Genomic DNA, 15,729 nt, shown 5'->3' with positions numbered 1-15,729 from the left:
TCCACTGTCCGCATCCTAGCACACGTACCCGCCCGCCTTTGTCCTCAGATGCCAACGTGTTTGTCTTCTGACAGGTGTCCTTCATCCCTGAATACTTCCGCGTAGATCCCCCCAAACCCAGGGCTATCCTCACCTCACCGCAGAGAAACAAGAACTGGAAAGTGCGATGGCAGATGGGTCTGTGGCTGAGCCCCCAGGGCCAGGAAGGTCCCCAGACTGGCAAGATGCCCACATGTGACAGAGCCCTGGGCTTGAATGTCAGTGTAGACGCTGCTAGCCGGCATCTCTGAGCCTCACTCCCCACTTCCGTTCCAGCAATTGTCCCCGCCATATATTTGCATTTCCCCATTGCAGTCCAGGGCCAGGATCCCATTTGCGCTTTGATGTCCCGCCTGCTTAGAGTGTCTCAGTCTTACCCTCGCTTTCACAGCTGTCTTCCTTTATCCCCGTGTTCGTGGGGCTGGTGTCTCCCGAGGCCCCTGTTCTTGGCACACAGGTGGCTGCCTTCCCCTGTGTCCCTCTCCTAACTTCCTCTTGTCATAGGGGCACCTGTAATATTGGATAAGGGCCCACACCAATCAATGGCCTTAGCTTAACTTGGTCCAACTTAGTCACATTTTGGAAGATGATATCTCCAAAGACTACAGTAATATAAGGAGGTACCGGGGTTTATGACATCAACGTATGAATTTTTTTTTGTGGGGGGGAGGGCACGGTTCAGTCCGAAACAGTGTCTCTGATGGTCTTCACAGGTGCAGGTCTCCCCATCCCCAGAGTGCGACCCAGGTGATGCACCCCTGGGTGCTGGTGGTGTTTCCTCACGGCTCAGCTCAGCCCCCATGCTCTTGGCAGGTACACCTGAGATCAGGCTGTGTTCTTTTCAGAACTATGTCACCCTGAAGGTTCCCTGTGGTGCTAAAAGGATGCTTCAGGGTATCACAGCACAGAATGACCACGCTGCTGTTTGCCGGTTCCTCCGCAGTGACGTCACTCCGTTGCTCTCTGTCTGTGAGGCAGCCCCGGAGACGTGGCCGTGCAGGAATCCTGCAGCCTGCAGCCCCGGGTGCTGAGGTCACCACTAAATTTAGACTCAAAAATCACAGCGTGGTTTCCAAAATCAGAAAATGAGTTTTCCATCCCCCGTTCCGGTTAGAATTCTTGAAGTGGTTTTTTCTGGCGGGCGGGGGGTTGTTTTCCAGTTTCCGAATTTTGTTTTTCGGAGGAAGTTACGCTTTGGCTTCCATTCCCCCCGCCGGCTTCAGAGGAAGGCTGAATTCCTCCTCTCTGCGGAGTGAGTAATGAGCTGATCGTTCAGAACAAAAGTCGGCAGCGGCACAAACGGGCGGCAGGAAAGCAGCGGCTTCCTTACCATGAAGCATGGCTGGCCCCGCAGCCCGGGCCCGAGTACAGGTCCCAGGGTGTCCACACGCAGGGGCCAGGGGACCCGCCCAGCCTGAAGGGACGAGGAGAGCAAGTGTTTCTGTGAACCGGCTCCACGCTGCGGTAGGAGCTTTCCAGACTCTAAACCCCCAGGGGAAATGAACATTTCCTTTTCTCTTTCGGACTGATGGTGTGGCTCAGACACATGTCATATGGCTCATCAGGGCTGGTGCTCAGACTTAAGCCCCCGTTGGTTTGCCTGCCTCCAAATCTCCTGTTTTTCTTGTTGATGTCCTGGTGACTACTTTTAGGTGAGTGACATCCCCCTAAGACTCAAGAAATGTGTTTCTCCCGGTTGCCCCTCTTCCAGGCCAGCTCTCTGCTGTGGCCAGGGAGTGCAGTGGAGGATGGCCCAAGTCCTTGGGCCCTGAAACCCATGGGAGACCAGGAGAAGCACCTGGCTCCTGCCTTCGGATCGGCGCAGTGTGCCGGCCGTAGCGGCCATTTTGGGGGTGAGCCAATGGAAGGAAGACCTTTCTCTCTGTCTCTCTCTCTCACTGTCTACTCTGCCTATCAAAAAAAAAAAAAAAAAAAAAAAAAAAAAAAAAAAACAACAACAAAAGAAAAGAAAAGAAAAGAAAAGAAAAAAGAAATGTGTTTCTCTACTGCCCCAGAACCATTTTCCGTGATCTCCTATGATCTGGCCTTGATGTAGAGGGTTAGTGATGAGCGTCTGTAGGAGGAGGAGCCTAAAGGGTGCCCCTGCCAGGGCCAGAATCCAGACCCTGACTTTGTATGTTCCTTAACCTCTGGGTTCACTAGTGCCCCACAGAAATAAGAGGATTCAATGAGATGATACATAAAATTGCTTAAGACAGGCCCTTGCGCATTGAAAGTGCTCAAGTTAGCTATTCTATAAATATTTATTGTAACTAATCGTCTGCTCAAAGAATACAGAGATGAAATTATCTGATTTGAACCTATAAAACTGATCCTGAAGGGTTATAGAATACTGCCCTAAACTATAATATTCAGTGGCTTAAAAGGTGTGTGTGTGTGTGTGTGCGCGCGTGCGTGCGCAATGTATGTACTTTATCAAATTGAGGGCCAGGAGGAGTTGTGATAGAAGCTTTCTGAAAAGTCTGCCAACCTGGACAGCAGACTGTGTCTAGCTCTGCTAAAAAGCCACCAACAACTTGCTGGCCCTCACTTCTTTTCAGCTGACCACCCCTGCAGGCTGGGGCACTTGTCTGGGGCAGCTGTAGTCCATGGGTCCTTCGTCTTCCTCTTAGGACCAGTGGCCACCTGGAGACAGTCCTCTCGTCTCAACGGTGGAAGCACATGCCTACGAGTCCAGTCTCAGACATGCTTTGCAGTCTGTAGTTCTCAGATCTGTCAATTTCCCATTGGCCAAAGCAAGTCGCGTGGCTTCACTGAGCCCTGAAGAATTACACTAAGCCCACAGGTGTGGCCACTAAAAGATGCGTAGTAAAGAGTACAGAGAGCACAGAGGAACTGAAACCATCAGTACAACCTTACACAGGTGAAAACACAAAATCGGAAATCTGAGAAGCTCCAAAATCTGAGGCCCCAAAATCTGACATAACGTCACAGGTGGAAAATTCCACTCCTGGCCACACTGATGACAGGTTACCATTGAAACACAGGTGTGCTAAAATCATTATGTGCAGTTACCTTCTGTCTGTGTGTATAAGGTGAATATGAAACTTTCATGAAATTTGTGTTTAGACTTGGGTTTCATCCCTAAGATAGCTCATTGTGTAGAAGGAAATTTTACAAAATCAAAGAAAACCCAGAATATAAAACACTCCGGTCCCTAACATTTCAGCTAAGGGCTATTCAACCTGTATGAGCTGAATCTAAGGACATGAATCTAGTGAGAAAGATACATTTAAGGTTTGGTTCCACTGGGGTGCAAATTTTATACTAAGCAAAAGCTACTGTAGTACAGACACAGTTAACACCATGCTCATTTAAAAAAATATATTCTATTTATTTATTTGAGACTTAGAGTTACAGACACAGAGAGAGGTCTTCCATCCACTGGTTCACTCCCCAAATGGCTGCAATAGCTGCAGCTGAGCTGATCTGAAGCCAGGAGCCAGGAGCCAGGAGCCAGGAGCTTCATCGGGGTCTCCCACACGGGTGCAGGGGCCCAAGCATGTGGACCATCTTCTACTGCTTCCCTGGCCATAGAAGAGAGCTGGATCAGAAGTGGAGCATCCAGGACTCGAACCGGCACCCATATGGGATGCTGGCACTGCAGGCAGAGGTGTAGCCCACTATGCCACAGCGCGGGCCCTACACCATGCTCATTTAATACAGGTAAGCAGACCATGACATTTGTCATCCAAAGCAGGACATTTGAGAGTAGAATGGAGCATTACTAGTCATTTAGGCCAGGATAATGAGCCTAACTGGGGAATGCCCTGGGCAACCTGGGGCCCATAATCACCCAACACTGAGCTCAACATGTTGCTTCAGAAGTCACAAAAGCTGCAGTGGCTTCGAATGCATTACTGGATGTGTCGTGCTTGGAAGGATGAAGAAGACAGCTCTGCTTCCCTTTGGGCCGCTTGGCCACGCTGGCAAGATCATCTTCATGCCTGAACTTCAGAACTGCTTAGCTGTGTGTAGAAGAGAGGTGAGAACGGTGAGGAGTGGAGAGACTTTGTAAAATGAATCTTTTCTTTATAATTTTAAAAATGTTTATTTCTTTGTTTTTGTTTTATTTGAAAATGAGAGAGAAATCGCTCATCTACTGGTCTACTGGTTCACTCCCCAAATGCCCACAACAGCCAGGGCTGGACCAGGCAGGCTGAAGTCAGGAGCCTGGAAGTCAGTTAGCATCTCCTGCATGGGAGGCAGGGACCTAAGTACTGAACCTACCACCTGAGGCCTCCCAGGGTGCACATCAGCAGGAAGCTGAAGTCTAGAGTGGAGCTGGGAGGCAAACCCCAGACATGGGATGAACATCCAAGAGGCGTCTCCACCACTGTGCCAAATGCCTACCCCTCCAGTGAATCTTGACTGAAGGAATAGGGGATATGTAGCTAAAAATAGCAAATACTCATGGGCAGCTTGCTATCTCTTTCAAATATATGGACGTCTGTTATTAAAAAAAAAGAAATTGGGAACATTTAACATTTGCTCATCAGATAGTCCTTAGGCCAATAGCCCTAAGCAGAACATACTGGAATTGAAATGAGAACAAGCACATCTTCCTGCTGCTTACCAGTTGTGTGATCTTGGCTAAACCACACAGCTCCCTTGAGACTGAATTTCCTCCTTTATCAAGAAGTAATAATGTAAATAACTCAATCCTGCCATGCGGGTGAAAAGTAAGGTGTCCTTATTATCGGGGTTCTCCAGATAAGCAGAGCCAGTAGAATGTATACCGTGTGGAAGAGGGTTTGTTACAGGAATTGGCTCAGTAAGAAGGGAGGGCAAGCTGGAGGCTCAGGAGGTGGTGTAGTTCCGGCTGTACCTGACGGTCTGAGGACCAGAGCAGCCGACGATGCAACTGTTGGCTGATGCTGAAGGTCTGACAGCAGGGCTGGGGATGGACTCGCATGGGGAGCTCATCAGTGGGAGCCCTGGAGGCCGAAGTCTCCAGAACCAGGAGCTCCAGTATCCCAGGCAAGGAGAAGATGGCTGTCTTAGCTCAAGTGGAGAGAGAGACCGGAAGGGAGGGAGGGATAGAGAGAGAGAGAGAGATGGAGGGGAGAGAGATAGAGTTCGTTCTTCCCTATCTGGTTCACTCTGCAAATGGCCACAATGGCCTGGGCAGGGAGCTGGATCAAAAGTGGAGCAGCTGGGACTTGAACCAGCACCCATATGGGATGCTGGCATTGCAAGTGGTGGCTTAACCCGTTACGCCACAATGCTGGCCCCAAAGTGTGCATATTTTCTGTTTTAAGTATTTACAATTCAAAGATATTAATGAAATAACAAATTGATTTTATGATTCTTTTAAAATATGCTATTAAATAACTCATATTGACTTGTTTTATATTGAAATCTTACTAAGAGGATAGAGGAGTACATTTAAAGTAGTTTAAGAAGCATCATGTCCATAAACTTATTAGATTTATGCTTTCTTAAGTCCTTGGGAAAATTTTGTTGTTAAATTATAGCTCTTAGAAGGAGAGTTGGATGTTTTACCTTTATAAGAAAGTCTGTACTGTGTATGGCCATCTAATTAGGTTGTAACTGTTTCCTTACTAAACACTGCTGGAATTTGCTGTAGTCTTATGATTCATTTTATGAAATAATAAAATTTGTAAATTGCATTAAAAACTACAGGGAAAATTGTATTTAAAATTTGTAACTTAAATGAAGTGAGTATTCATTTTGAAAACAAAAATAACCATTGAGTAATATTTTGGTGCCGACAAGTCGCTCTTGGGAATGTCCAGCCATGGTTCGTGGAGTCACCCCCCTCCCCCCTCCCTTGCCTGGCCTCTTCTGCAGCTCTTGGGCGAGCTGACCAGTGGTGCACAGGATGGTCACTGTGTCCATCTGTGTGGTTTCCTTTCTCATGAGACTCTACACTCCGCTGGAGCAGGGACCATTCTTATTTCTCTTTCTAGCCCAGAACACAGCACAGGGCTTGGCACTGGGGAGTGAGGTGGCCTCAAGAAAAATTCACTTAAGGAATAAATAGTGAGGAGGGGGCTGGGGCGGGAGGAAGGAAGTAGTCCCGGGATGAACTCGGGGCAGGCAGTTGGGAGGGAGGCCAGGGGTGGGCCTCACTCTGGCCTCCCTGACCTGGAGCTTTGCACGGCGTCTCTCTGAGTTCCACTTGACTCTGCAGCTGTTTGTGTGTTGCAGAGCTGGGCTCCATGGGTGGGTAAGTCGCCCTTTCTCACATTCTGAACACTCACGCCCCGTGAGGCTGTGCCAACTCTTGCCCGGGGTTGTCATCAGCCAATGGATTCACTGAATTAGGCCACCTGTGACCCAGCACACCTGCTCCTGGTCCATCAGAAGTCACTGTTTCCTTGACAAAGCAACCTCTGTGAAGCATGGCCATGGCTGTCTTCATTGTTCCAGAGGGAGGAGCCCCAGGGGTCGGTCCTGGGTCATGAACAAATTTTTATTAGTAAATGGATTTGTTTTAGCTGACTTGCTCCCTCTCAGGATAAAAGAGAATCCAGAATCTCGGGTAGCTGTGTCTGTTTCATCTCTATGAATCCACCTTGGGGCCCTGTGCCTGGCACCGAAGGGATGTGTAATGAAATGTGTGTTGCATGAGCAAATAAGGAAACACAAGGACGAGGAAAGTGTGCCTTTAGGGAAGCAGTTCTTCTGTAGAAGATGGCAAAAAAAAAAAAGTGGTAGCTGACAACTCTTCCATCTGCTTGCCAGACCGCCCTCTTCCTTGGGAGCTCCTGTACTTCCGGTGTGAGTAGGAGCCTCTACCTCCCACAAATCCCATGTCCTGCCCGTGGAGACCGCATGGAGCTGGGCCACGGTAGCTGCTCCCTGGCATCCTTCTCAGCTAGGGAGCCTCTGTTGTTGAGTGTCTCCAGCAAAGAGAATAAAGCTGGCCAAAGAGAAAAACATAAATTAAAGACAGGGAGAACCTAGGGTATTTTGAGCCCTATGTTTAAATAAATAGTTCTTGAGGCCCAATTTTTCCCTGCACCATTTGAGTTACTTGCCTGGAAATGGAGAAATGGAGTGTGGGCTGCTGCAGCGATGAGGATGGTGTTGCTTGTGACAGCTTGTGCACGGAGTGCTTCCTGCATGCAAGGCGTTTTCTAAGTGCTCAATTCTTGTTAGCCCACCTAACTCCCCAGAAACCAGATGGAGAGAGTTTTATTATTAGCCACAATTTTCAGATGAAGAACCAGAACCTGGACTTTCACACAGCTGAGAAGTGTCAGCTACTGGATTCAAACCCCAGCATGGGCTCTGGAGCAGGCTCCTCACCTACTTGTCTGTGCTCCAGCATTGACGGTGGCGATGAACTTGGAGACCTCCCCACACTGCACACGGAGAGCAGATTGTAGCCCATCTGAAGAGGATAATCCGGAGTCCTAGATGGAGGGGGTCAGGCTCACAGAGGCCTTGATGTTTGTATTAAACACTGTTTGCTGCTAAACTTGGAGGCATTCTTGGGTTGGTGAGATTTTTCTTGATCACTGCAGGGGGTTCAGCTGGATTAGGATAGGCTTGGGGAAAAGGAAGAAGAACACTTGTTTGGAATGAGCCAGAGACAAGGGGTGTTGGGGTGGGGGACAACTGAAGGGTCCTGAGCCTGGCCAAGTCCAGATGCTCACGGTTCCTAACTTGTGTGCTGATCCCAGTGGACAGGTGCGTCCTTTCTGAGCATTCTCGCTGTTGTCATGGTGAATTTCAGTGTGGCAGCTTGACCAGGCCATGGCATCCCCAGGTAGTTGGGAAAGCCTTACTTCTGGGTATGTCTGTGAGGGAGTTTCTGGAAGAGCATAGCATTGGAGTCAGGGGACTGAGTGAAGAGACTTGCCCTCACCAGTGTGGGCGCCACCATCCACCATCCAATCCACTAAGGGCTCAGACAGAACAAAGATCCAAGGAGGAGAGAAGTCTTTCTCTCTCTCTGAGCTGGGACGGTCACTTTGTCTCATCTTCTGATACCATAGATCCTGGCTCTCAGGTGTTTGGACTCCAGAATCAATATCAGTTATTCCCCTTACTCCCCATCTCCCCACAAATTCTAAGACCTTTGCCCACAGATTGGTAATCATATCATCAGCTGTTCTGGTTCTCGGGTCTTTGGACTTGGACTGAATTATATCACTGGCTTTCCTGGGTCTGCAGCTTGCAGCCATAACCATGAAAATCAATTCCCTTTCTTTCTATCATCTATGCATATCTATCTATCTATCTATCTATCTTCATCATCATCTCCCATTGGTTCCATTTCTCTGGAAAATCCTAATGCAGTTCTCATACAAAAACGTTAATTAACATCTAAATGTTTTGCACATATGCCACACCAGGTACAGTACAAAACTGCTTGGAGACATAAAACACACTGATGTACCCTCGAAGACGCCAGAGGTGATGTAAAGATCCAGTTAACATATAACGGCTTTCTAGTTTGCAGATGGTGACTAGGCCCAAGTTCCTGGCAATGTGCACTTTAGGTAAAGAATTATGGAATACAAGGGACATGCCACTCCACAACTGTTCAAGTGACCACGCAAAATTTTGTTAGTCATCAAAAATCTACTTGTATTCCTGTTTGTTGAGCCCCTACTAAAAGCTAATCCTAGGCACTGGTGCCATGGTCTCTCGAGCCCTGTCGGTGTGGGAGATGGTAAGCAGAGGAGGACACTTGAGGAGCCCAAAAGCGAGGCCGGTACAGTCTTGGTGTAGATGGAGACCAGTGATCCCGAGAGACCCATTTGTTTCCATGGGACACGAGTGACAAGAACAAGAAGGGAAGGGTGACGGGGACAGTAGTGAAGACAGAGTGAGAGAAGGAGCCTGAGAGAGCTGGAGGGGGCGTTCTGGGCGGGGCTGAGCTCTGTGTGTCAAGGGGGACGCAGCCAGAGCAGGTGTAGCTGCAGCGCGTGCTGCCGAAGCACCTGGGCCAGGGCGCTTCCCAGGTGCACACGGCTGGCATGTAACTCAGGTGACAGGAAAGGAGGCGCTCCACCTGCAGCCGAAGGGTCAGCACATCTACTGACAGGCATACACTTCCCCAGGGAAGTTTCTCTGCCGCGCACAGGAAGTCAGTGCCAGTGCCTGCCTGCACTTCCGGGGCATTCCGGGGGCTCTACTGCATACCATTTTCACTGTAGAGGGTAACCTTGACAAGTCTGGCTTGTTTAGCAGGTGGTAATTTCTTGAGTGTATGGAGCCATTGCTTTTCTCTGTGGCCTCTGAGGCCTGGAACAGCTTCTGATGTTGGAGGGCCGTGGTGAACGTTTGGTGGGTGTTGTTGTTGCTGGATTTTCCGTAGTAAGTGTTGAAAAGAATTTTTTGCTTGCATTCCAAGAAAATGCTGCTCATCAGCTGGTCCCGTGCTTTCCAACACACTGGCATCTTCAAGCCTTGTTTTATTCTTTTGGAATAACAAAGCAATCGGTGCATCAGTTAAGGTTCTATCAACGCTTAAGCACAATGAGTCCTGGAGGTGATGACCATCATAGCCCCATTTGATTTGTACCCAGGATTTAATTTATAGATGAAACTGAAGGATAGCACAGACAGGTCAGTGTCATTAAAAGAAGAACTTAGTTTCTTTTTTAAAAAGATTTATTTATTTATTTGAAAGGCAGAGTTACAGAGAGGCAGAGAGAGAGAGAGAGAGAGAGAGAGGTCTTCCATCCGATGATTCACTCCCCAGATGGCCGCAATGGCCAGAGAGAAGCCTGGAGCTTCTTCCAGGTCTCCCACGCTGGTACAGGGGCCCAAGGACTTGGACCACCTTCTACTGCTTTCCCAGGCCATAGAAGAGAGCTGGATTGGAAGAAGAGCAGCTGGGACTCAAACTGGTGCCCATATGGGATGCAGGCACTGCAGGCGGCAGCTTTACCTGCTACGCCAAAGCACTGGCCCCTTTAATAATTTTGTTAGACTCTGGGCTATAGGGGCTATCCCTAGCTTGCCAGTACCTGGCCTTGGGGTGGTTTAAGGGGTGTGGGGTGTGGGGGTGTTAATTTTCTTGGAGTGTGAGTTAGATAAAGACGGTTATTGGAGACGTTGATTTTGGATTGGTTGGTTTACATGTGAAAGGCATCCTTGAGTCCCTAGGAATTAACCCTGGGAGAGGTGTTTCTTCCTTGGCCAGTGTTGCAGAAAAACTGGTGAGATGAGGCCAGATCGGTGTCCTGGTGTCCTTAATTTAGGAGACTGGATGCAAAAAAAACAGCAAAATTTTGCTTGAGTAGGAAACAGAGAAGCTCCCAGCAAAGGGAGGGGCAGGAGGTGGGGAGGAGGAGAAGTCTCTGAGGTCTCCTAGTCTAAGGGTATTTGTATGTCTTTAACATGTCATCTCCAAAGAGCAAATGTAGCGATTATACATTAGCTACTGTGAAGGTAGGGGCAGTCTTAATGGAGCCTTTTCTAACCTGTTTTTGTCAAAATCTAAGTCCTGTCCATTGGCAAATACTGTGTCCGGGTTTGTTCAGTGTCCACTTGCTGAAAAGGAGCTGCAGTTTGTACGTGCTCACAAGGAGCTGGCCTGCTTCTTGTCCTGGGCTTGCTCACCAGTGAGGCCCCCAGGATGTCAAAGCATTGTGAAATTTGGAAAATTACAAAACGAACCAGCAACCACATGACTAATATGCTCTCTCTTGACAGATAAGGAAATTCTGACGCAGAAATGGTAATCAAGTACAAGGCCGGAGAGTAAGTGATGAAGCTGTGAATTCAATCGAGGCGTGGTCTCCAGGCTTAGTAGCTGCCTCCAGAGTGAAGCTGGCCTTTCTAATGGTGGTGAGGGGTGAGTTCAGTTATTATGGCAAAGCTTTACAAACAGCTGGAGTTTCATCAATGCACAAGAGAACGGGAGGCAGTTTTCCAAAGTTCACGTGAAGTTATTCGAGCCACTGTTCCGACTTGAGGAAACACATTTTACTTTTGTGATCAAAGGAAACATTCTGTCATCAGGCAGCAGGCAGCCTTCCAGAATTTGAGGGCACATTCGACTCCAGATGTCACTTCTGATTAACGAGGAGCAGGTGGCAGGAGAGGCTAGGCCAGCATACTTCTCCCATGGGTGGCTTAGAGTTGGGCTGGCCTGAAACTGAGAGATGGTCTTTGATGACCTTTCAAGGGTTGCTAGGGGCAGAAATCTAATTTTTGTAGCTTCCATATCCTATTGAGCCACAGTTTTCTTCTGGTTCACAGAAAATGAGCCAGCAAGTAAATGAACTGTTTGAAGTAACTTGTGCATTTTTCAAGTTAGATGGACTTGTGTGGCATTATGAATATATCTAAACATGCTTTATCTCCTTACAGTCTTTACAAATAGTAGTATTCTCTTTTTGTTAAAAAATTTAAGTGTATCAGTTTATCTGAATCAAAAAATAAATACTTTAATTTTGAATATATGTATTTTAAAGATTTATTTTATTTGAAAAGCAGAATGAGAGAGAAGAAGAGAAAGAAAGTGATTTTCCATCCGCTGGTTCACTTCCCAAATGACTGCACAGCTGGGGCTGGGGCTGGGACAGGCTGGAGCCAGGAGCCTGGAACTCCATCCAGGTCTCTCATATGGGTGCAGGGACCCAAATACTTGGGCCATCTGCTGCTGCTTTCCCAGATGCATTAGTAGGGAGCTGGACCAGAAGCAGAGCAGCTGGGGCTTGAACCAGCACTCTGATGTGAGTTGCCTGTATTGCAGTTCGTAGCTCAACATGCTGTGCCAGTGTCAGCCCTTGAATGTATTTTTATCAAGTTGTTCTTATGTTAGAAAAAGATTAATAACATGTCACAATTTACCAGTGCTTGTTGGGACATAATTCAGAGAAATTAAGCACACATTTCTATGGCTGTCCTGCCAGGTGTTGTGCTGGGCACTATATTAGAACCTCTTATTTTAGTTTCTTGTTTATAGAGACATTGCTTCATTTAATTCACATAACAGCCTGTGGAGGCAGGCGGGACAGACATTGTAGTAGGTATTGTTTTTGTCTGACCAGCCACATTTCTTATTCTCCAAATAACAGGAAACCCACAAAAACTGGCTTTATCCCAACAAAATCTCAGTGTTTTTCTTCCATAACTGCAGGTCAAGGGACTAGCAGTATTTGGTGTTAATTTGACTACTTGGAGATGCCATTTGGTACCCAAGTCTTTCGATCTTTCTCTTCTAGCTCCTTCAGTGGTTGGTTCTTATTGCCATGCTTATTTCTTCCAGGTTGCAAAAATCCTTACAGAAACTGGCTACTTGACTGCTTCTGTCTGCAGAACAGCTCTCTATTCTTAGCTCTGAAACACAAAAATAGTATGTTGTTCATGAAGAGAGAGAGGGAAAATGATCTTTTCATTCTGCAGTTGAAAAGTTGACTCTTATGGGGCCAGGGCTGTGGCGTAGTGGGTTAACACCCTGGCCTGAAGTGCCGGCATCCCACATGGGCGCCGATTCAAGTCCCGGCTGCTCCTCTTCCGATCCAACTCTCTGCTATGGCCTGGGAAAGCAGTAGAAGATGGCCCAAGTCCTTGGGCCCCTGCACCCACATGGGGGACCTGGAGGAAGCTTCTGGCTCCTGGCTTGGGATTGGCGCAGCTCCGGCCGTTGTGGCCAATTGGGGAGTGAACCATGAGATGGAAGACCTCTCTTTCTCTGCCTCTCCTCTCTCTGTGTAGCTCTGCCTTTCAAATAAATAAATAAATCTTTAAAAAAAGAAGTTGAGTCTAATGCAGGAGAGAAAAGAAACAGGGCAAGTCCTTCATTCACCTTTTTGTTTTTTTGACAGGCAGAGTGGATAGCGAGAGAGAGACAGAGAGAAAGGTCTTCCTTTGCTGTTGGTTCACCCTCCAATGGCCGCCACAGCTGGCGCGCTGTGGCCGGCGCACCATGCTGATCCGATGGCAGGAGCCAGGTACTTATCCTGGTCTCCCATGGGGTGCAGGGCCCAAGCACTTGGGCCATCCTCCACTGCACTCCCTGGCCACAGCAGAGAGCTGGCCTGTAAGAGGGACAACCGGGACAGAATCCGGTGCCCCGACCGGGACTAGAACCCAGTGTGCCAGCGCCGCAAGGCGGAGGATTAGCCTAGTGAGCACGGAGCCGGCCCTCATTCACCTTTTAATATATAGCTTTGTCCAGTTTTTCTCACTGTACCATCTTTCATTTACCCAAGCTGTGGTCCGTGTTGGATTCTAAGCCTTCTGCTTCCATGGGGCTGTTGAGTGACGAGGTAATGGCCAGAGCTGTTGGCAGGAGCAGTAACTTCTGAGTCAGATATCGGGAGGCAGCATGAAGGCCCAGACTTCTGGTGTGGCAGCAGTAAAACACCCCTTATAGGGCTGCGGGACATTTGGCCTATGGGAAACGTTGGGCTCTATGACGCCTGTGAAATCATTTGGTCTGGCTCTGCCAAGGCAGCTGCAGGTGGGACTCAATATTCAATAAATCTACAGCAGCCTCATTTTTTAGGTTGATAATTTATATGGGCTGCAAATGATGTCATAGATACCCAAATGGGTCTTGGCAGAAAAAAAGGTTTCCCACCCCTGCATAGTCCAGGGCAATCGTGGTGGTTTTTCTGATGTCCCCTTGGCAAAGCCCCCATCCCGTTATTCAATCTAACTTAGGTGTTGCTGTGAAGGTATTATGCTGATGGGAGTCAAGTCCAAAATCAAAAATTGACATTACGAAAGAGAGGTGATCCTCAATTATCTGGATGAACCCGATTCAAACAGTTGCAAGGCCCTAAAAGCAGAGTTGAGCCTTCTCTGAAGAAGAAGAAAGTTTATTTGTGGACAGCAGGTAAGTTTACACCAAGAATTCTGGCTATGCTGCAGATTTCAGATTTGCCTTGTGAGGCCCACAATTGTGTAAGCCAATTCTTCCGACAAATAAATGCTTCACTATCTCTCTCCCTCTGGTCTGGTTGAACTCTGACTCATTCAGATGGTGTTACTCAATACCTTGAGAGTTGTTAAGAGCTTCAACCCATTACCAGATGTAGTTTTCAGTTTAGGGCAATTTCCTAGTGGGCCTGCAATTGTATGAAGAACTGAATCTGATCACCTATGACCTAATTGACCTGCCTGTTTTCATGAGTCATTACCTTCAAGATCACACATAGCATACACATATATATAAGAATATATTTATCCTCCCCTACAAATCATATTCTGAATTAATGTGGAATACCCAGCACGCTCCCCCACCCCATATCCATCTGGTGGCCATATGGAACATGGAACATGAGCCTGTGTCAGTCTTTCATTCCACCTTAACGTAGGGTTTTTGAGAGATAATGGTTTAGGGTTGTCTGCTCTGGGTGATTTTGTCTTTGCTGCTGTTCTTCCCGTTAGAGTCTTCTCCGTCCACAGTCCTGGCTTACTTCAAGATGTCAGAGCCGTGTGGTGGATTGTGACCTGCAGTCTTCAGGTGTCCCTTGGGGGTCTCCTGGGGATCTTGCTGCTCGCTGCACAGGTGTTCACAGGCCTCACCGTCCCTCCCAGCCCTGCCACTTCCCTCCATGACATTCCCACCACGGCAGAGCGTGAGTCCATGGGTGTCGGACTTGACTGGCCTTCTGTTTTGCCATCTTTCCCTCTGATGAGGAATTTACAGGTAAAGAAGAATTTTAAGTCACCTAACACATTCCCAATGGATCTGGGCTTCCTTGAGGATCATCTCTGTTGTTGATTCATCTAAATGAAATTCAAGTCTCATTTCAAACGCCTTGGACAGTCATGTGGGATATCACTGTAGGAAACCTTGAAGCAGCTGATGCAGTACGTGTAACAGGAAAGTGTCTCTAAGTTCTGCTTTTCTGTCACTGCTCATAATAGCTGCTCAAATCTCAAATTTGCTGCTTCCTGCTGTCTTACATTTCATGACCATCATATCTTCCCACCCCCACTGCCCACTGCCACACCTAAATCTTACACTTGTCACATCTTCATGTGGGATTACACAACTTTTTTCTTTCGAGACAGCACCTGTAAGTTAGTATTGAGTAGCCTTTTATTTCATCAATTACTACTACCATTTATTGATCTTAAATATTTTATTCATTTGAAGGGGAGAGAGAAGCAAGGCGGGGGGTGGGGGAGGGGACTCCCATTGGCTGTTTTTTTCTCCAAATGTCTGAAATGCATAGAAGACTGGGCCATCGATCCAGTAATCCTACTCCTGCAGTTAATTAAGAGAAATGAAGTCCATCTGTCAAAGAGACATCTACACTCCCCTCTTTATTCCAGAATCATTCACAGTACTTACCAAATGGAAGCAATCTAAGTGTCCATCCACCAATGAATGGAGAGAGAAAATGTGATACCCATATACACAATGAAATGTTACCCACCCATAAAAATGATCAGATCTTGTCATTTCCAACAATGTAGATAGAACTAGAGGGCACTATGTTAAGTGAAATAAGTTAATACAGAAAGATAAACATCATTTGATACATGTGGAGTCTTGAAAAATAGGTGATATCATAGAAGTTAAAAATATAATGGTGGTTATAGAAACTGAGGAGGGAGAGGTGGGGAAACATTGATTGATAGGTACTGGGTTCTAGGTAAGTAGTAGTGAGAAGTTCTGGCGTATTATCGCATGATAGGATGATTATGGGTAATGTTAATGTGTATTTCTCTATTTAAAAACTCTAGAAGATGGGGGGGGACCCACCAGACTAATTG

At 47.3% G+C, this 15,729-nt stretch overlaps 1 long non-coding RNA gene across 1 annotated transcript; it reads left to right on the top strand.

Moving 5' to 3' along the window:
* Positions 1-1,119: 1,119 nt before the first annotated feature.
* On the top strand, positions 1,120-14,844 carry LOC127492041 (uncharacterized). The gene is made up of 5 exons (XR_011378918.1): positions 1,120-1,691; positions 3,886-4,045; positions 10,702-10,843; positions 13,663-13,837; positions 14,392-14,844. It is a non-coding gene; the product is annotated as an uncharacterized lncRNA (long non-coding RNA).
* Positions 14,845-15,729: the final 885 nt, after the last annotated feature.

Source organism: Oryctolagus cuniculus, chromosome 9, assembly GCF_964237555.1.
Source record: "Oryctolagus cuniculus chromosome 9, mOryCun1.1, whole genome shotgun sequence".
NCBI lineage: Eukaryota > Metazoa > Chordata > Mammalia > Lagomorpha > Leporidae > Oryctolagus > Oryctolagus cuniculus.
Note: the sequence above shows the minus strand (reverse complement) of the source record. Positions and strands in the feature narration are given on the sequence as shown.